Source organism: Equus caballus, chromosome 23 (genome assembly GCF_041296265.1).
Source record: "Equus caballus isolate H_3958 breed thoroughbred chromosome 23, TB-T2T, whole genome shotgun sequence".
Lineage (NCBI taxonomy): Eukaryota > Metazoa > Chordata > Mammalia > Perissodactyla > Equidae > Equus > Equus caballus.
Genome location: NC_091706.1, coordinates 31,161,687 through 31,183,819, shown reverse-complemented (window position 1 = coordinate 31,183,819; position 22,133 = coordinate 31,161,687). Strand labels below are relative to the sequence as shown.

Genomic DNA, 22,133 nt, shown 5'->3' with positions numbered 1-22,133 from the left:
CCTTTTCATTTGTCTCCAGATATCTTTCCATTTCTCCTTTAATTTTGTTGTTGTTCCAATAGTTAATGAATAGCACGTTGTTTAGGCTCCACATATTTGTGACTTTTCCAGCTTTCTCCTTGTGGTTGATTTCTAGTTTCATACCATTGTGGTTGGAAAAGATGCTTGATATCTTTTCAGTGTTCTTAAGTTTATTGGGAGTTGTTTTGTTTCCCAACAAACAGTGTATCTTTGAGAATGTTTCATGTGTACTTGAGAGAAAATGTATATCCTGCTGCTTTTGGATTGCGTATTATACATGTATCTATTCAATTCATCTGGTCTAGTGTTGCATTTAAGGTCAACGTTTCTTTGTTGATTTTTCTCTCTAGAAGAACTATCCATTGATCTAAATGGGGTATTAAAGTTCCCTACTCTTATGGTGTTGCTGTCAGTTTCTCCCTTTAGATCTGTTAATAGTTTTATAGACTTTGGTGCTTCTACGTTAGGTACATATATATTAATAAATGGTATGTCTTCTTGATGGATTATCCCCTTTATCATTATATAATGTCCATCTTTGTCTCTTGTCTTTTTTGGCTTGAAGTCTATTTTGTCTGATAGAATTATGGCTACACTCACTTTCTTTTGGTTGTCATTTGGTTGGAGTATCATCTTCCACCCCTTCACTCTGAGCCTATGTTTTTCTTTAGAGCTGAGATGGGTCTCCTGGAGGCAGCACATTTTTGGGTCTTTTTCTTAACCTGTCCAGCCTCTCTGTCTTTTCATTGGTGCATTCAATCCATTTACATTTAGGATGATTATTGATATATAGGGACTTACTATTGCCATTTTATCTTTTGTTTTATGGTTGCTCTATATTTCCTTTGTTTCTTTTTCCTTGTGTTTCTCACTACAATTTCAGCTTGACAGTTTTTGGTGATGTGCTTTTCAGTTTCCTCTTTGTTTATGTTTTGTGACTGTGCCCTGAATTTTTGTTTTGTGGTTACCATGACGTTTGTATAAAAGGTCTCACAGATGAGATAGTTCTTTTTCTGCTGATAGCATTTTTGCTTCATTTGACTAGGCAAGTTCTGTCCTTTTCTTCTTCCCTTGCTATTTTTGTTGTCAAAATTATTTCTTTCTGTATTGTGAATTTGTTACCAAATTGGAATGGTTAATGTTATTTTTAATGCTTTCTTTCCCTTTAACCTTTACATCATAATTGTTTACTAACATGTTCTGATACAGAGTTGCAGTTTTCTGGTTTTATCTGTTTCTCAACTTGTTTAAAGCTTTGTATCCTTTGCCTTTTCATTTCAGACAGGAGAGCTCTTTTTGACATTTCTTATAAGGCAGGTCTAGTGGCGATGGACTCCCTCAGTTTTTGTTTCTCCCTCACACTTTATTTCTCAGCTGCAGCAGTGGACTCCCAGCTGTCGCAGCACCCAAGGGCACAGAGCTGATTATTACAGTGTTGATTAATACAGTCCCTAAGTAGCTCTCGAATACTTGTACTTTTCTGCATCCTTTCTGAAACCACCCTCATCAAAGTAAGCAACTAAATAACTGGATGACTTTAATGACCTCATGTCTCTGATCCTCAATTTCTTGGTTTGTGAAATGAGGCAGTTAGAAGGAACACCAAGTTTCTTCCTTCTCGTTCTTCTGTGATTATCAGAATCTACAACTATGGAGAGACTCAGGGAAAAATCAATTCCAGTGCTTTGGGAAACCATCTCACTTTCTCCATTTAAATTAACTCTTGGGGTGACTCAGATTGTGCCTCATATCCTCTCATAGCACTGCTCTTAAGGACAGTCTCAGAATCTTCAAGACAACTTAAAAGAAGGCCCTTTCTCTTAAATAGGAATCTGCCTTATGCCATGTTTTGAGCTGTAGAAAATATTTTAGAATGAGATTCTAGCGTTGGTAACAAATTTATGTACATTGTTAATTCATCTGAAAGCTCCTCTTCTTGAAAATGTCCCATGTGGGGGTAAAGAAGTTCCATGTAAAGGTTTAGTCCATTTTTGTTGACAATCTCTTGAGTGTATGTTAAAAACCTGGATAACAGGATAATGTTCATGGAGATTGGGGGGAGGGACAGTGATGAATGAGTTTGGTTGATTTTCAGCACTAGTAAGGTCAAAATGAAAGCATTATAAAAGAAGAGTAGAGATTCAGGTCAGGGCTTTCTATGAAAAAAAAGTAAAAACCATAAGCAGATGGAAAAAGTTTAAGTGACACAGTATGGCAGCTTCCACTGATGAGTTTAATAGGCGGCCATTTTAGTGGCAGAGAGAGTAGACTGAAAAGTGAGGAGAAGTTTGGAAAATTCAAGGGACAAGAACCAGAAAAGCAAGGGGTCCCATCCTGCCCTGAGGATTCTTTTGTTCTGAAGTGTGTTAGCCCAGCTGAGTGAAGACCTGGGGAGGATGCTGTACATCCTCTAAAAGGGGCATCCATCAGCTGCAGGAAGATGTGCCATCTCTCCCCAAAGCTCATTAGCAGATTGGAAGTGGGATGCTGCATTACTCTGATTAGCATTAATCTTATAATTCTAGGCATAGAACTTTCCTCCACACGAGTCAGCCTTCACACAAAAACACAGACTCACATGGTGTGGATAAAACACAAGTAACCCTACTGCTGCTTCCCATCTTCCCAGGACCCAGTGGGAAGGAAAACGTGGTTCCCTAGCAAAGAGGGGAGTTAAGGGCTGGAGTTTTCCAGCTCTCCAAGCTGGGTGCAGGTCCCACAAATCGGGGAGAAGTGCAATGCCATCTTTCTGGCAGACCAAGACTTTGGGAAAGCTGGGTCCTTCTGATCTGGTTAGGGAAGACGCAGTACTTCCAACAGCCACTGCAGCAGGGCAACAGCAGCATTACAAGTGAGATGAGGAACGTTACCTCAGAGCCTCCCAGGGAGAGAGCATTTAGGCCCCTACCGTTTATTGGGATAACTGGTTCCTGGCCCTTTGGAATATACCCAGTCATCCCAGGGCTAGACTTCTCAGGAAAAGTAACTTGCCAATCCCTTTAAAATTTGCAACTAAAACCTATCTACACTTTTATTTGTTGCATATATTGTTGGGGCTTCGTTTCAAACTGCTATATTACAAAACTGTTTCAGATAACTTTAAATCCATGGCAGTGACTTTCAAATTCTTTTGATGGCAACTCACAAAATAAATCTATAAATTATTTTTTATCGTAAATCAGTATATACGCACACACACCAAAAGAATATACAAATTTTATGAAACTGTTCTTACCTTTTTACGTGCAATACACTCTAATATTATCTATTCCATTTTTTTTCATTGTTTTTTAAGTGCTTGTCACACCCTCTAGAATTATTTCATAATCCACTAATGGGTCAGGACCTGCAGTTTGAAAAACACTATTTTAAAATTATTGGTTCCAGGTACCCTAGCCAGTAGTCTGGTATCCAGATTTTTAAAAGGCTTATTAAAATGCATCATCAAAAAGCAATATTTGCTAAAGGACCCTCAGTCTCTATAAAGAGCACTGTCTTGGGGATTGCAACCATAAGTTACCAGATAAATAACCAGCTTTCCTTTGCAGATCTGAGATGTGAGCTCAACACCAAGTAAAAATGACATAAAATCAGAACAAATTTGGAAAAGGAGGACCAACTCCAAATGCAACGTGTGGTGCTTCTGGGAAACATGCAGCAGCCTAGAGTGAGGTGAGGGGGACAAAACAGAAAGAAAAAAGATTAATGGAGAAAAAATCAAGCTTGTAACTGCTGTCTCCAGGCTTCACAAGGTGCACTTGTACTTCCAAGCCTAAGAGACAGAGTGACGTTCAGCATGACTCCATAATCCTGTGGCCTTGAGAACCTCAGCAGACATCAGTTAAGTCATTTAAGGATAACTGCAAATTAAATTAGTTCATCCTAATTACGCAAAAATGATAAATTTAAATAAGCAAGGTAATTCACTTCTGAATTAAAAATTTTTTCAATCACTTGACATCTCAAATCAAAGCAAATGGCTAATGTTACCAATTATATCAATTCGACTCTATATTTCAATACATAAACATATGATGAACAATTAAAATTCTTATGTGATATGCATTTAACTTGTTAACATTTATGCTACAGTAGGGAACCACACTCGAGAAACAGGGTCATGTCCTTGAAAACCAAAGAAGGTTATCACAAAAGAGTCTTTGTAAGAATCCAGCAACAGAATGAGTCCCCAAAATCTATTAAGTAAACTGTCCCACAGGAAAAGTGAGGCAGATCACACTAGTAAAGGCAACACTGTGGAAGCTTATGAAATAGTTATCAAGGGAAATATTTGATACATAATAAAAATATTTGGTTTTAGGAAGCAGTATGATAGGCTCTGATATGGTTGCACTTATGAGTACAGGACTTTCATAGGAAGGAAAGAAATGGAAATTCACTGAATGTCTGTGTTTTGTCGTGCATCACTAAATACCTTCGATTACATTATAGCATTGGAAACTAGGAAGCAGAAATGTTAAATAACTTGTTGTAGGCCACACAGTAATAAATGACAGAACTAGGACTTAAACTCCATCTTCTAATTACACATCCATTATTCTTGTCACATCAATACCACTTTATCCTGAACTAGTACTCAAAATATGATAGTGCTTAAAATATTTGCTTAAGCGTTTCTTAGGATTTCTGATCAAGGTCAATTCAAATTCCAATTTCAAGGCTAATGAATAAGAAAGTGACCTTTAAAAGGAAAACAATACGTAAAAAATATACATGCATTCCGGGTGGCATTATGAATCTTCAAACTTTCGATATTCTTTGTGTCTCGTGTAAGGATGAAAAAAGTTATCTGTTGCTGTATAACAAACCACAACAAAGTGGAGTAGCTTGAAACAGTAACTTATTCTTGTCTCTTATTGTTCTGTGGATTGGCTGGGATTCTCTGGGCAGTTCTTGCTTGGGGTCTCCTAGGAAGTACAGTCAGATGTCAGCTTGGGCTGAAATCCTCTTTGCCTCTATTGTGCCGGATGTCAAGTTGGTTCATTTCTGTGTTTGCTGAGGATGCTGGCTGTTATCTTATTCGGGGCTGCCAACTGGAGGGCCTGCATGTGGCCTCTTCATGTGACTTGGGCATCTCTTAAAGTGGTGGCTGGGTTCCAAAAGAAAGCATCCCAAGAGGAAATATTCCAAAAGACCAGGCTTCTTACAGCCTAGCCTCAGAAGTCCCAGAAAGTCACCTCCACAGCATCCTATGGGTTGAGCCAGTCACTGAGGCCTAGGGGGAGGGATGTAGACTCCATCTCTTGATATGAGAAGCAGCAGGCAATAAGGGAGGGAAGGAGACTGCCCATCTCACCTTAGTCTTTAGCCTCCCATCTGGCATCTCTACTTTACCCAACTGAGTTAGAAGGGGAAATAGATGATACAACTACAATAACACAAATTATTGTGTGGTGTTTTCTGTATCTCTTTGGCACTCTCTCTTTCTCTGGAAACACAGCACTTCTTGAATGAATGGATAAATGAGTCTCTCCCTTTTCCTCTCTACTCCTTTTTTGCCTCCTCACCTTTCTTTTCTTCTTTTTAACTGCAGATGAAAGGTTAAAAAAATGTTTTTAGCAGCAACATACTCTAATTAGTAAATCTTATAGTTAGTTTCTACTCAGATCTCCCATTTGATATCTACCTGCCTGATTCAGTCATCGTCCTATCAGGGAAGGTGATAAGAATGCAAACAAAGGAGAGAAGAGAGGGAAAAATGGGAAAGCAAAAGTAGATTATCAAGAGAAGAAGGAAAAGAGAAATGGGAAGGGAAATAAATCAGGAGCACTGAACACCGTTAAGCCCAAATGGCTGAAAAGACAAAGGGAAAGAAGCAAATTTTTCCCTTATGATGCTGCATCCATCCTTCCTTCCTTTCCAATCCATGGCTGCCATCACCGGCCTAGTCTAACCTTATTTCTTAATGCCTGAATTTTTGCTATATCATCTTACCTAATCTCCCTGCCTAGTTTTTACCCCTTAGAAATCACCAAAAATGGGGCCAGCCCAGTGGTGTAGTGGTTAAGTTTGTGTGCTCCCCTTTGGCGGCCTGGGGTTTGTAGGTTCCCATTCTGGCACAGACCTATACAGTGCTGATCAGGCCATGCTGTGGCAGGCGAGCCACGGATGAAATGGAGGAAGATGGGCACGGATGTTAGCTCAGGGCCAATCTTCCTCCAAGAAAAGAGAAAGAAATAAAATAAAATAAATCATCAAAAACACTCCTTTCCTCATGGTGCTCTCAATTACAAAAAAAGAAAAGAGAACACTAAATGTCTTCTGAAGGATTAAGTCCAATATAAACATTTTAAGAATTTTCATAATCTGACCTAACTTTCCTTGCCACTCTTGTTTCTCATGTCTCCCATATGTGAAGCTCTTTACTCAGCCAGAGAACTCTACTCAATGTATCCAAATACACAGAAAAATGAGACTAGATCTCACTATTACATCATGAAAAATACAAAACCTGAGTCGAGGAAAATAACAGACAACAAAAATATTACACAACGGAAAGCAGTGTGGCGACATTATAAGCTTATAATTATAGCGCTTATGGTCCAGATCACTTCTCACGAATACAGCCTTCTCCTTTTGTCTTCTGTCCTTTGCTCTAAGGATCCTATCACCAGGAGCATTCCCCGCCGCTCTCTGCCTTCCTGAATCCTGTCTCATCAGGACCCACAACATTAACTGACTAATTTGGAAGAAGTGTGATTAATGGAATTATTCTGGACCTGAAGTCCCTTGTTAACACTACAACATCAGATTTGATTCTCGATGGACAACAAGTCACTCAAATTCCATCTCAGTTTTTACTCTGTAGATTTGTTCAGTATATAGTTGATTAAAGGACCATTCACCCCAGTTTGGTAGATAATTCAACCAGCCTCCAATCCAAAGTTTGTACAATTTTGATTTGTAGTAATTACAAACAGTAATTACAGAAACAGTTAAAACATTCATTGCTAATATTGTAACTCTTTGGGAACCTGATATAAATGCAGTTTTAAAAAAACAGGATATTTGAAGATAGTAACGTACACCGTGATTAACAAGATTTTGTGGTGAGTGTAGTTTATTGTCAGGTATAATTAAAGCTGTAGATGCTATTCTGAAAGTACAGACTTTACGGGGCAAGGGAAGAGAGTTTTTGAAGCAAAGTACAAATTAGGAATAATTACAGTGATGGTTGTGGAATGTCAACATCCATTTCATCATGATGAGCTCAGTCTCCTTCAAAATTCACTTGAGTCCGGGAAAGCATTAGTGTAAGACAAAAGGCAGCTTTGGCAAAAATACCTTTGAAGTATTAAGGAGTAGAGTGATTGGCAGTGAGCAAACATAAAAGTGGACGAAAGAGTAAATGTCTTGATCACCTACGGAAAGTGTACACTTCAAGTATCTTATTAAAAAACCAGTTTTCTTGGGGCTGGCCCCGTGGCCGAGTGGTTAAGTTCGCGCGCTCCGCTGCAGGCGGCCCAGCGTGTCATTGGTTCGAATCCTGGGCGCGGACATGACACTGCTCATCAAACCACGCTGAGGCAGCGTCCCACATACCACAACTAGAAGGACCCACAGCGAAGAATATACAACTATGTACCCGGGGGCTTTGGGGAGAAAAAGGAAAAAATAAAATCTTTCAAAAAAAAAAAACAGTTTTCTTTTTCATGTCCAATGTTGAATGCACCTGCAATGGTTGTTTTTTAATCTATTTTGATCCCCAAACTGGATATAACTAAATGTTTTATGGGAGTTTATAAAGGTGATGAAATTATAAAGAAAAGTAAGTGAAAGATTATCAGACAGGAGAGTGGAGGCTTCTGGGGTGATATCAACATTGTAGGATTTGACATGAGTGGTGGGTCTGTGGGTGCTCACTTCATTCTCCTTGTTTATGGTTTATGCGTGTTGCTGTTTACAAAGCAGTTATGTAGAAAATCCACTGACATTAATACCTTCGACAGTTCATTAGCCCAAGGGTGTCTGTTATGCTTTAACCAGGGCTTTGCTCACGTGCCCTTTTGCCCACATGAAGCCAGTTGTGCATTAAGAGATGACACAAACATCTCTTGAAACAAGAGATTTCTTCTTGTTTTCTAGAAGAAATAGCGAAGCTGGTCTAGCGCTTGGTGATATTTCCAAACAGTCCTTTTGTGAATGGCCGTGAGAAGATGTCCTTCTTCAGCCAAGGATGAAGTCTTATACTTTGTATTATTTAAAGTACCTGATGCCATGCTACACAACTAGTGTTTGTGCATCCATTCATCTGACAGATATTTATTGACTCACCTACCAGCTGACTCCCTGGGAAGCCAGAGCAGTTTGCCAACTAATATGGTTAATTGGGATTTGATAAGTGCTATAAAGACACCAGAGATTCAGCAGTTTCTCCCAGCTATCGAACTTATTTTGGCTAATGGATATCACTCCCACTCCCATTTCAATCTTACAAAGGGATGCTAGAAGAGGATTGACCAGTCAGAAGGCGGAAACTTAATAGAAATTGCAAGTCAGAGACGGGAGGGAATGAAAGCAGCAGAGGAAGAAGGAGGCAGAGACTGGACGGCCAGCAAGGCCTCAGTGCCCTGCACAGTTTAAGCTGAGCCAGATATTCTTCCTGTTTCCTTGCTTGATCTTTGCTTGATCCTCCCTCTTGCCGACGCCCTCAACTGGAGGAGTCAAGCCCAGCACAGATGCCACTGAGACAGGTCAAAGCCAGGGAAAGGTCCTGGGATCAAAACTTGGCTAAGTATGATCCAAACTTCCAAGCAGTCAGAAGTAGAAAGAGCCAGAAGATAAACCTAACCCATTTTTGAAGGGGTGCCAAAGGTGAAAAGCAGGAAAACCAAAATTACTCATCAAGTCTAAAGGGGGAGCACAGAGCCAGAAGCTGAGAGGAGAAGAGGAGTCAAGCAAGTCAGTGCCAGGTAAAAACAGAAATGGAGAGTTAAAAAAAAAAAACAAAGCAAAGCGAAATGAAGGGTCCAAGACAATAATTGGGAGCATTCCTTGGGGTTTGATAATGGATTTTATGGGTTAGCTTAAGTTAAAAGCAAGAGATGTGAGCGGGTACCTTCCTTCCTTCTGACATTATCTCCCACCTTATCAACAGTCCATTGTTACCAAGGCATTAACAACACTTACCAAACAAAGTCTAGAAGCCCTTTGGTCAGTCTTGCTAAGAACCGTCTTAGTCTAGACTGATTTGGCCTTGAGGATGACCACATCTCCTCAGGACAGTTCTCCCTGGATTCCTCCATTGGCTATTTTGGGAAATGACGCACTTGGACAAATGGTCTACCTAAATGAATGATTCAGGTCTGAGCAGCATGAGACACTGGCAGATAGGAATGCCTCCCTTAGCAGCAGGAAATTCAGCACTTACCATGTCCCATGCGGCATGCTCTCCCAGAATACTTTTAATATGATATCCCAGTGTATTTAACATTTTAAAATTACTCCATTTGGTTAAAATCAATTAGATTTTTTTGAGGATCTTGGTCTTTCTCCAGCCCAGTTTAAACCATAATTTCCTGAAGCCTAGGATTATCTCGCCGTGTTCTTTTTCACGTCCCCGTCGTTTCTAGTCAAGCCTCAAAACGTGAAGTCTGCACTGTGGGTTCATAGCACCTCAGAGATCATCTCGATTCTCCCCATCCCACAGTGGGAAAGTGACCTCAGTCAACGTGGAGTAGAGTGTTTAGTATCAGCCTTAAAACAAGTGTTTTCTTTTTTATTGTCTTTTCTTCCTGTCTGCTTTTCAGAGAAGAAGCAACAGTAATTTAAACTTTTCTGCTATGTGACCTACACTCCACAGGTACCTTACAATAGCTGAGCCAGGGCTTAACAAAGGAATTGGGTGTGTGCGGTATTTATGTGAGCATGTGCTTGCGTGTGTGTGTGTGTGTGTGTGTGTGACAATCTGATGGCCGATGTGGGATGGGAGATGGGAAAGAATGTTTAGGCACTTGTGTATTTATGTCAAAGAGATGGTAGGACCCACAAAAAAGAATTCATTTTTTTGTGATGTTAATGTTATATTTTGGGGGGAGGTTTTGGGGGAGGAAGATTTGCTTCTAAGGGGTGGACTCATATCTCTGTGTGGGGAGGCTCAGTTATAACGACAACTGAAGTCTCTCCTGGGGTTGGGATATTTCATTCTCGTAGGGAGAAATTCAATGCTCATCCCTCCTCCCTCACAGCCCCCCCACCACTTCCTTGGTGCCCTTCCAAGGTAGGGCCCTTGGTGCTGGCTGCTCAGTCCTCCCCCAGGGGTGGCTTTCCAAGGCCAAGAGGGCCAGAGAGGGCTGCTGCCAGAGAGGCTTCCGTTCTGGCTCCTTCTCACTCCCCTTCCTGTCTGCTGGGGCTTTTGGTGGCAGCACCTAGTCCTGACGGGGTTAGAGTACCACCCTGGAGCGGATGGTGTGTGCACCAGCAAGCGTCCAGTCAATTCATGAGTTATCCTCTGCGTGAGCTGGGCTGTGATGTGCCGTTATCTTCCTGCTCCCATTTTACACTTCACACACCAGCTTTCTCTCCAGACAATTGTTTGATCACTAACTACTTCGAATATCATAACCATAGGCTCATTTTTTTCTGTTTTAAAGGATGGTGCTGGTGTGCACAGGGAGCAGCCATGTCAATTTACACATTTGCCAAGGTATCCGATTGTGAGCTGCCTATCAAGGTGCTGACTTTAATAAAAGCTTATTACCGTGAGCATTATTTAGCGTTTATGTGGCTCCTCACAATTGTTTACCCATTATTTCTCAGCGCTCCCCTGTCCAGGTGATCAGTGTTAGCAACCCGCATTGTAGAGGCAATAAATCCGGGGTCCTGGAGAGGTTTTAGTAATATCCCCAAAAGGACACAAAGTGAATAACCACAGAACAGTGACTTTCCTGGAACCCCTTGAAACTGGCCTGGACCCCTCTCCCTCTAGCATACTTGGCGAGTTCACTCATTCCATCATCTGGTTTGCAGACCTGCATAGGGTGGGCTCTTCTCGCAGATTGCAGCTCAGATACCCTGAAGCCTTCCCTGGCAACCTTATCTACAACAGCATCCCCTCCCCAAGGCTCTATCACATTCCTGTGTTTATGGACTCCACAGAGCTTAGTGCCACCTGAAGTTACCTCGTTTATGTGAAGTTGTGTGTCTTTGTGTTTGTTGTCTGTCTGCACCATTCAGGAAGGTCATCACTATGAAAATAGCAGTCTTGCCTGGGTTGTTCATTGCTGTGTCCATCCTCTTTGTTGAAAGCACCTGTCATTACAGTAGGCACTCAATAATGCTTGTTGAGAGGATGACAAAGACAGACCCTGTAAATACTGTTACTCACACGTCATTTTCTTTGCCTTTTCCTCTCTTTCTGGATTTTATGGCCATAGTCACACATACAGTCAGTTATTCTCAGTTACGCTGGAGCTAATGATCCAGGCTGTGGATGGCCCAGGTCCTTGGCTTCCTTCCCTCTCTGGCTTCCTCTCCTCTGGAGATTCCTCCAGATCTTTCGGTCTTTTCTGGCCTTAGTTGAGAGGGGTCGAGAGGAGAGTAGGGCAATGAAAGTCCTATTAGACAATTTTGCAAGTTCTAATAGCTTTTGACAGGTGCAAAGTTGAAATTATTGATCCTAAGATTTATTTTTTACCTTATTTGTGGATTTAAAAAAATGCATCTGTTTCATATATGCAGTACAGTGAAAAGTGCTTTGAAGAAGTTAAAAGCACTGTCTAAATGTAAGAGAGAATTATGTATGCATGTAGTCCCATTAACCTTGGTAATTGAGACTTGGTTGTAGATTTAAAATATAATTAGTTTTGATAGAACAGTAGCTCACACTTTTCTAATGGGTAGAGCCAGACAAGGCTTAGAAAACGTGCCTTTGGTAGATTTTATTTTTGAGCCATCAAATCAAGACAAAGCTTACAATCCCTTCAGAGGCTAAAAGGGTGGAAGTAGTGGTGATTTCTCATCAACAAGTAAGAATAGGCAAATGGTCTTAAATGACTGGATTTTCTTGCTTCAGATTTCAGGACAATGAGAATACAGTTTCCTCCGAAAAAATCTTAGGCTGATCTTGGAAAAAAGACCCCCTGGATCATCTAAAAATAAAGTTTTCTATTTAAAGGTTGGTTTTAATGTTCATTATAGCCCTATGTGCTACCATAAAATGGTTTGCCTTTTTGTTTTAAGCATAAGGAATCAATGTAATGCCTTATACCTGATAACCTGTGCTCTTGTATTTGGTCCTCCCTACAACTCTGTCCATAGATATTATTGTTGCCACTTTATAGATGAAAAAATGGAAGCAAAACCATTAAGTGCCTTCCCCAAGGTCTTAAAAGTAGTCACCAAGAAGGTGGTGTGGCTCAAGTCTCCTGACTCCAGTTTACTATTCCCCACAATAATGTTGGAAAACCACATTGGAATGGGAAGACTCATTCCAAGTACTGCTGTCACACCAGCAGGCTTCAAAGGTCAGGCAGATATTTTACTTTACGGTTAAATTGGCCACGTTTGCTCAGTGTGTACTATATCCCAGGCCCTGTGCTTTGCCCTGGGAGGATTCAGAGAAAGTAAAAGACGGATTAGACTTTCCTGGCTCTTACAAGCTGGTGGGAATGGGAGACACACACATACAAACGTGGAAGGGCAAGGGGGACAGTGCACTAAGAGAGATACACAGCTCTGTGGGAGCAGGGGAGGAGCAGTCTCTGAACACGTTCCAGGAAAGGGGTCACCTTCCATGCCAAGATGAACTTTGCATGAATAAAGATTTAAGTGAGGACAGATTGAGAAGAGTGAAGAGGGGAATGGGGTGTCGACCAAATTTCATCCACCTGCAATTTTACCTACTCAAATTTTATCTACCATGGCAAGAAGTTAGTGTCTAATATTTTAAAATTACTTTTAAATACAAGTAGTTGCGTACTAGTTATATAAATAGAGGTAAACACTAGAACAACTGTGATAGAAACGGCTCAAGTGGTTTCCATGGTGAATGGAACTGGGGCGATAGGAAGGATTGGGGTTGTGAGGTGGGGGAGGGCCTGCCGTGGTTCTTTATAAAGCCTTCAGTACTATTTGGTTTTAAAGGCACAGGTATGGATTCCTTAGATAAATATTAATTTTTAAGTGAGCCTTAAAGAATGAGTAAGGTTTCTACAAGGAGAGGGAGGAGGTGGGTATTTCTAGCAGAGGACCCAACATTAACAGAGAGAGGCGGCAGGAGAGCAGAGGGAAGAGCAGGTAACCCATTAGGATGACTGTGGAACACACCTCCCTGCGTGGGGACACATGAGCTGGTGCTTGATTGCAGAAGGCCTTGGATAGAAGGGCGCGCACAGACACACACACACACACACACACACACGCACACTCGTGGTTGTCGGCAGGAAAGCAATGAAGGGTATTGGGCAAAGGGGTGATATGCTGAGAACTGAGCTTTACGTACAGCAGTGGTTCTCACCTTGGAGATTACCTTGCTTGTTAAAATTGCTGGGCCCCACATCAAAGTTTCTTCTTGAGTAGGTCCAGAGTGAGGCCCGAGAATCTGCATTTCTAATAAGTTCCCAGGCAATGCTAATGCTGCTGGTCTGGGAACCACAATTTGAGAAGCAATAATAGAGTAATCTAGCAACAAGGAGAAGTCGAGACTAGAGTAGTGGGAGAATGAAGGTCAAGGGACTGTTCCACCAGGACAGAGCAGAAGGAATGGGGCCCTGATGGGGAGTGATGGTGAGAAAGTCCAGAACAGCAATCAAGAGAACAGACTGACTGCTTCAAAGGATAGAGGACCATTGGGCCATGTTCTGGGTCACACCAAATCACAAATCACTGTTAAATCTCCAGTGCTTGGGCCAAGTATGCCAAGAAGCACCTGAAATTCATTTTTAAAGCAGCAATCCTGTCTGGAAATTAAGCTGTGAGTTTTACCTTACTTTCCCTTTCTTCCCCATCTCTAACCTCATTCTAGTGCAATTTAGGTTACAACAGCATCTTCCAGGGAGAGCATATCTGCACGTGGTCAGAAAGTGTATCTGTCTGTATATATAAAATAGTATTAAAGCTGGTTTCCTTATTATTTCATTTTAGAACATCCCTGTAGCTAAGTGGTGTTCAAAGTAAACATGGAGAACAGAAAGCATCCATCTCTACCTAGTGGGGCAAAAAATGACTGAATTCCCATACCATATAAATACCCCATGAAAACACAGAGGAATCCTTGATCCACCCAACATTCACTGAGTATCTGCCTCGTGGCAAGCACTGCGGATGTGCTTGGGTACAAAGATAAATAAAACGTGGGCTCCACTCCCAGCAGTTCAACATCTAGCAGTCTTTGTCCCACGCTCTTAAATCTTGCTAAGGATTGGGTTTCGTTTGTAATAGAAATTCTAAAGCAGGGACATAAGAAGTTATCTTTTCTAAATTGCCCACCTCTGTTGTCTAATTATTCCACTGAGGAAAACACTTGGTCCTGGGTTACTTCGCTGAGCTCAGATATGTTTTGCTGACACACAGAGTCTGGGCAGCATCCAGCCCCCCGTTTACTCCCTGGTCTTTAAGTCTAGTAAGTATTTTATCATTTACACCTTTCGATGTCCAAAGAGAGTGCCGCTTGGGGTTTAAAACATGTAATTTCCTTTACTACCTCCCCAAATAACGGGGTCACTTCAGGACCAGGACAGTTTGGCACTGGGACGTGTTTCCCAGAAGTACTAATAGTTCGAGAGGGGAGCAAGTGTCTTCACAGCTGCAGGTCTGGGTGCCGAACTTTCTACTGTCGGTGAGAATCATGTCCCAGTGAAAAGGTAGAAGTGAACCAACCCTCAAAGGGATAAGGTGACAGGGAGTGGTGTTTACTTGAGTCAGAGAGTAACTGAAAATGACTTCTGCAGCTGGAATAAAACAAAGGGTTGAAGGTCAACTTCCTCTTTGATTTTGGCTAGTCAGCAGTTCAAGCAGCCTTTTCAAATGTTTCGTGTCTGCTGACTTGTCCAACTCTATAAAAGACCCCACATCTTGCACCAACCTGTACCTCTTGGGCACTGGAGCGAAACAAAAGGAAAAATGTTCCGTCTTATTAGAATTAATGAAGTCATGCCACTCACATCCGTCCACGTTACTCCACTTTGGCCACCACCATTGTGGTCCATGCTGACATCATTTCTCTCGTAGATTACTGCAGTGGCCTTCTCACTGGTCTCTCACATCCTGTTTACCCCATCCAAAGCATTCTTCACATTAAATCACTGTAATTCGTTAATTCACAGTATTAATTCACAGTAATCTTTTGGAAACTCAAATAATACAACTAAAATCTGAATACCCTACACATATAAATAAATCCTGACTTAAAAATTTCCCCTGGCTCCCCATTGCGCCAAAGACTTAACTAGTTGATTTGGCCCAGAGAACTCTGCTTAATCTGTGCCCCCCACGCTTTTCCCTCTTCTTGTTGCATCACATTCCTCCCTCCTCACTCTCTCTGCTCTCATCACCCAGATTCCTCTGCCTGGAACACTTCTCCCTCCCTGCTTTGCCAAGTTGTCTCCTACTTGCCTTTTACCTCTTAAGCCTGATCAGCTCCTGAGGGATGGGTGAGGAAGACCCTCTTCTCCTTGGTTAGGCCAAATCCCCATGTTTTAAACTCCCTTGGCACCGACAACCAGCTCATGAACCCTTCATAGAATGTAACATGGGACATTTACACAATCTTGTCTGATTAATTTCTGCCTGATCTCCCCTCTAGACTGTAAGATCCATGAAGGCAGAGACTCTACCTTTTTGCTTACCATTGTATTCCAGAGCCTGGCATAGTGTCTGGCACATGTTAGGTACTAAATAAATTCATTCTGAAGGAAGAAAGAATGCATGAGTGGTAAGTTGATACTTCTAAAATAATAAAGAGGAGGCCTAGCATTTTAAATGAGTGATAATAATGGGTAGCACATATTAAACTTCTAGTGTTAGGTAAACACTGTTCAAAACTCTTTACTCATTCATTCCAGTTCCGAGGACCAACCCTATCGGTACACGTCAGTATCTGCACATAATAGATGAGATCTGAGACTCGGGCTACTTGTGCAAGGCCAGGCAGCCAGTGTAAGGTGAAGCCTTGACAGTTGTCAATATTGTTACTCTATTACTATTCTCACCTTGGTGGAGTTGCTAAGAGTGCCATCATCCAAGGGGGTGGTGCTGGGCAGGCACAGCCCTGCCCCCAGGCCTCTGAGCGCCTTCTAAGGCTGGGCCTGGAGTGAGAGTTTGGGGGCCCAGGGGCTGCGAGGGCCTGCCCACTGTAATGGAAATGGCAGATGGAGGAAAGGATCCTTCGGGCAGGGCAGTGGGGAAGGTCACTCAGGCATCCAGAAACCTTCCTCAGAACCTGTCTTTGAATTAAATCTCAACTCATATCTTCCAGAAGCCTGAGGTGAGATGTCTGGCCATGTTGCTGGTGCCGTCGCCCTCAAGAAGCCAAACAGGCTCTCAGAGTCTCTCAGGCCCTGCCCCCGGACATGGCCCCACCCCAGAGCATGCTGGGCAGGACCTCCCCATAGATCCCTCCCATTGCCAATGTATTCCTCCAGAGGATTCTGAGCTCTGCTTGGTGTTTCCAGCTGTGATGAGGTAAATGTAGTCTTGGTCCTCTGGAAAAGTAGATAATTAAGGCAGATAGTCCACACGTGTGAAAGTGTTGTGACTTGGAAAGGGCGGGCAGATCCCAGGTTGGGAGGATTAAGGAAAGCATTGAGGGAAACCTTTCAGTATGGTGGGAAGGAAGGAGGAAAGAAGAGATGGAGGATCTCATTTTGGTTTTGGTTTTGTTTTGTTTTGAAGTTTTTATGCAGAAAAGTTCCCATCTGATGACTTCTCTGTTTCCCTCTGGTGGTCCAGCACATATGATCAGTGAGCGAGGAGTGTGGACAAGGTGTAGGAAAGTGGAATTGTTTTGAGAACTTAGGCAAGCGAGTTGACTGAGAAAACAATCACAGAAGCTCCCCCGAGACAGGGCCTCTGTTTGTTTCCTCCACTGGGTGTCCCAAGTGCTTGGAAGAGCGTCTGGCACATGGTAACACAGGAGGAATGACTGGATTCTGAGGCAGTGGTGGAGCTGAGCAACAGATGTAGAACAGAAGTTTATGGGGCACAAACACACTTGTGTGATTTTATCCAAGAGGAAGCAGGCCCTTATTTGAAGGCAGTTCTAAAACAGGCAGAGTTGGATTTTGCTAGACAGGACGAATGAAAGAAGGGGGTAGGCTGTTTACAGCAGAGCAGTATATTTAGGTTTAGGATTAAGTGATGCCCCATGAAGTTTTCCTTGGAGAGGGAGGAAATGAAGACAAAGGTTGTCAGGTGAGCAGGGGAAAGTATAGAGTGGCTTGTAGTTCCTGAATAGGTTGAGGAATTAGCACGCTGAGGGCATAAGCTGAGAGGATAAAGGGTGGAATGTCAGACTGTATTTTTTCAGAACACACAAGTGTTGCTGGTGATAAGTTCTAGGCTATGGCCATAACTGAACTGGCATGAAGGTAAAGGACTCTAAGATGAGAAGGAGCAGACAGTGAGAGGTCAGATCATTGGATGGTCTATCCACATGGATGTTGGGGCCTCTGATTGATTCCTTCCACTTTGAGTTCCTTTCCTGTCCTCCACAGAATTGGCATTTCCTCTAACTCTAACCTTCAGTCCATGGCATGACTCTGGACAAGAAGGCAGAAATGGGGTGGTGAGAGAGAGGGCTGAAGTAGACATCCGTTTTGTTTTTGTTTTTATTTTGACACTCAGCATTCACTCACCTTCTAAGAATAGTCCTTCTTTTGCCCTCTGGGGATCTAACCCCGTTGTCAGTTTCAGTCCATGTCAAGTGGAGTTGTTTATCACTAAGGCTCTTACTTTAAAGGAGGGCATTGAACTCAGGCTTGGCCAAAAAGATTGGTCCATGCTTTTGGCAACAGTGATTGGTCAGGGATGGGCATGTGACCCAACTGGAGACAATAAGGCACAGTGGGACTTTTGAAGGGACTAGTGGGAGAAACAACCCATTTTTAGCTGTGCTTTTAGTTTGGAAGATGTAGCTACGAACTTGCCAGACAGACTTACAAGGTAGCCAGTCCAGAATCTAGAGCAGAGAAATGGATAGAAACTGAAACTTGATGACATCAGCTGAGCCCCAGTATGAATCCTCCTGCCTGAGGGCAGCCTTACTCCCAGATCTTTTTCAGGTGCCTGAGTCAACAGATCCTGTTTTTAAAGTCAGTTGAATTGTACTTGCCATCATTTACATCCAAAGAGTCCCTCACAGCGTAAGGGGGCTCTCCATCCCTGGCTCCCTCTTCTGTGCTAGCACTCTGAATATATATTACCTTCTCTGTCCTTCAGGTCGTGCCCTTCTATAAAAGAGGGTAAAGAAACCTACTTCAAAGCATTGTAAAGTTTAAATGGGATAATATACATAAAAAGCATAAATTTGTTTCACAACATTGAAGTACAATAAGCAGTACTTAATTTTTCTAAATTAAATTAAATCTGGCTCAAAGACCCCATTTTAAAGGGTAGGAAGATATACAATATTAGTCATTAATGGGAGCTTTTTGCCTATTTAGTTAAGTATTCACCATCAAATACGTAGGTAAGAGCCTGTGACCTTGAGTCCATCTTGGTTGCCCCTGGGATTTTCATTGCCCAAGCCCTTCGGGCCCATTGAAAGGCCAGTGGCTGCACAGCCTCTGTGCTAAGTGTGAGCAACGCCGTGTCTTGCGACAGCTCTCAAGATGATGGGGCTTGATGATTAGTCATCTCAGCATCATCACTTCATCCCTTAAAACATTGTGCTGTCTCCTAGAGGACTTCCACACAGAACCCGTCCACCTAAGGGACTCGTCTCTACATCCTGATTCTCAGGGTCTTGGAGCCACCGCTACCTTTAGGCAACTCTCCTTCTCTCACCCCAGCCCTTGTGTCAACCCCTATCTCCTCTCTCCTTGGAGCAGCCAGCTAAAGTCTCCTCCCACATGAGGGTCTGGACAGGACTGTACAACAGGTATCTCACAACTTCTGTTTGGGTTCAGGAGACATGAAAGTCATTAATAACTCCTGAACCCAGAAGCCCAGAACTTCCTGTAAGACAAATGAGGAAAGGTAACTTTTATTCCTTCTGGAGTCCCCTCAGGTGGAGGGTAGAAACAGCATTATCCTGCTTCAAATGAAGGTTGCCTCAAGCTGGGCAAGAATCCCTGCAAAGGAAAATTACCTCCTCTTGTCAGCCCAACCCCCTCCCACAGTGAAGCATTGCTAAACTTGCATAATACTCAGTTCCTTCTCTACCTCCTGGCCCCCATAGAAGGAAGGAACAGACCCCGAGTCTCCTGGGAGAGAAAGGCAGCCTCCACAAATCTCTGAGCTTCCACTTGGCCTCCCTAAGGAAGACCAAACGTGTCCTTGTGACCCCAGGAAAATAGCCTAATTTAGGCTCTGATCCAGGGCCGATGGAAGTTCCAGAGGAAAGGCCTCAAGAGGAGCCCTGGGGCCAGCCCCGTGGCCAAGTGGTTAAGTTCGCAAGCTCCGCATTGGCTGCCCAGGGTTTCCCTGGTTCGGATCCTGGGTGTGGACATGGCACCGCTCATCAGGCCACGTGGAGGCGGCGTCCCACATGCCACAACTAGAGGGACCCACAACTGAAGTATACAACTATGTACTGAGGGGATTTGGGGAGAAAAAAGAGAAAAAAAGAAGAAGATTGGCAACAGTTGTTAGCTCAGGTGCCAATCTTTAAAAAAGAGAGAGAGAGAGAAGAGCCCCTTCTCATAGCCTGGGCCCCTTCATTGTGGCTGCAGATTAGGGCACAGTTCTGAGTGTTAATCCATGTGAAGGCTGCCTCAAGAAAGCTGATTCCCTTAGGCAGCACCTGGTACCAGAGAAATTCACAGTGCCTGAAGCTGGGATCTGGGCTTCCCATACCCAAGCCACATCAAGGTACCAGTCAATTCATGCATTTTATTCGCCCTGACATTAGGTTTGGAGTGTGGGCTTGAGTGTATAAAAATTCAGGTAACCCATTCCCATCACATTCTATGTCACTGAAAATTCTTCAGGCGCCACAGAATATCATGTAAATGAGACCCTCCCCACCCCTCACGCCCCCCAAGCTGCACAGCACTGAACTCTGGGTATAAGCAGCAAGCCCATGAAATCTGTTTCTAGAGAAATTCATCCTCATCTCTCCAGTCACTGTTCAGCTAATACGTTTTCCTTCTTTTGGTAAGAGTCCTGCTTTCCCATAGGAACTGGAATCTGGGAAAAAGGAAAACAGTACTAGAAGCAGAACAAGAGTGTGGGATCACTCCTGGGTGGTACTGTCACCTCATTTGGACAGTTCACTGCCTAGATATGCTGAGTGTGCAAATTTTGTCTCGTTGCCTCGTCCAGTGTTTCTCTGAATAGAAGCAAATATCTGGGCACCAGGTATGACTTGTTTTGTGACCCCAGCCAGTAAGTCAGCCCTTTTGAGCCACCACCTCTCCCTTGGTTAGAAGCTCTTTGGCAATGGGTTCATGGAAAACATCCCAGAATGGGAGCTGCATGCTGAATTCCCTAGTACTGGCTTTGCCATCGATTGTGTGATTCATTCTCTCTGATGTTCAAGCTGTGAGAAGCAAATTTGAAATGATGGATGTGCTATATTAAATATATCAATAAGAGCAGAAGTTAAACCTTGCAACCTGTAGGGTTTGCTTCCTCTATAAGCCTGGCTATCTCTATGGGAACTGAAGGTTGCTTCTTTAGGCCTATAGTCGGGGAGCTAGAGCAGAGTGGAGATACGGTGGCGGAGTGAGGATGAGCCGTCTTGCACCTAATTTTTCCTCCCCTCTAAGTCTGAATACTGGCAGTGGTGAGGCAGGTGGTTCTAAGGGCTCCTTTCACTTTACCATTCATGATGACCCCACACTGCCTTTACCTCCATGCCACCTTTCCCTCCTTCTTTGGATGCTTCAATCTCTTTGATGTTTTTCTTACCAGACGTTACTCCGCTTAGCCATTAAACAGCTTTAACTTTGATGACGTGGATATGGATGAGCACAAGGATCCACTTGGTCCCTTTGGTCACTTTTGCTTCAGTGAACTCAGTGGGATGTCCAAGAAGAAACCCTTGTGTTAGGAAGAGTTCTAAGAAGGTTCCAAAGATCCCTTCTTTTGCTAGTCACACCCTGGTATAAACTGCTCCCCTTGAGTGTAAGCTGGACCTCGTGATTTGCTTCTGACTAATAGAATAAGGGAAAGGTGATGGGATATCATTTCCCTCATTAGTTTACAAGATTGTGACTTCTGTCTTGCTAGCAGACTCTCTCCTGGCTTTGATGAAGCAAGCTGCCATGTTGGAGAGGCCTACATGACAAGGAACTGAAGGTTGCCTCAAGCCAACTCCAGCCAACAGCCATCCAGGAATTGAGGCTCTCAGTCCAACAGGCCTTGAGGAAGTGCATCCATCCAGCAACTATAGAAGTGAGCAAAGAAGTGTGTATTTCCCCAGTCAAGCCTTCAGATGAGACCCCAGCCCCAGCTGACACCTTAATTGCAGCCTTGTGAGAAACCTTGGAGCAGAGAACCCAGGTAGGCCTTGCCTAGATTCCTCACCAACAGAAACTATGAATTAATAAATACTTGGTTTTTTAAGCCACTAACTTTTGGGGTATTTGTTATATAGTAACTAACACACCCCTAAATTACTGTAACCTTGGTGTAAGATGTAGCATGGCTGGGAAGGCAGGCACCAAATGAGAGGACAACCTCCTTGACAACATTCCTGGAGATACTGTCTTCAGTCTCGAAGACTATCCCAAGTTCTCTTAGCTGCAGTGGTATCATTGTGCTCCCCCCAGCCCTGATTAGTCTCCAGGAGGTGAGGCCTAGGTAAGGTAGTGCTGGGTGGAGTGGATGGCCAGGATGTGGGGTGTTAATCTGTCTGGAAGGGATATTTTGAGCTCGAAGTGACCCTCAGGGATCATGAGGAGTGATGATAAGGTCATTCTTCCCCTCCTCATTTTTTCCTTCCTTTTCCACTCACTCCACCATTCCTTTTTCCCTACTTGTTGTCTCCT

The 22,133-nt window shown here is 43.1% G+C and overlaps 1 protein-coding gene across 1 annotated transcript in view; it reads left to right on the top strand.

The window, feature by feature from the left end:
- Window positions 1–22,133, top strand: part of LOC100146487 (annexin A1) — an 85,112-nt gene that overhangs the window by 23,185 nt on the left and 39,794 nt on the right. Inside the window, exons 9-12 of the mRNA XM_070248649.1 lie at window positions 3,570–3,693; window positions 12,056–12,157; window positions 16,457–16,662; window positions 21,376–21,645. The gene's annotated coding sequence lies outside the window, so the exon portion shown is untranslated. The remainder of the gene's footprint in view (window positions 1–3,569; window positions 3,694–12,055; window positions 12,158–16,456; window positions 16,663–21,375; window positions 21,646–22,133) is intronic.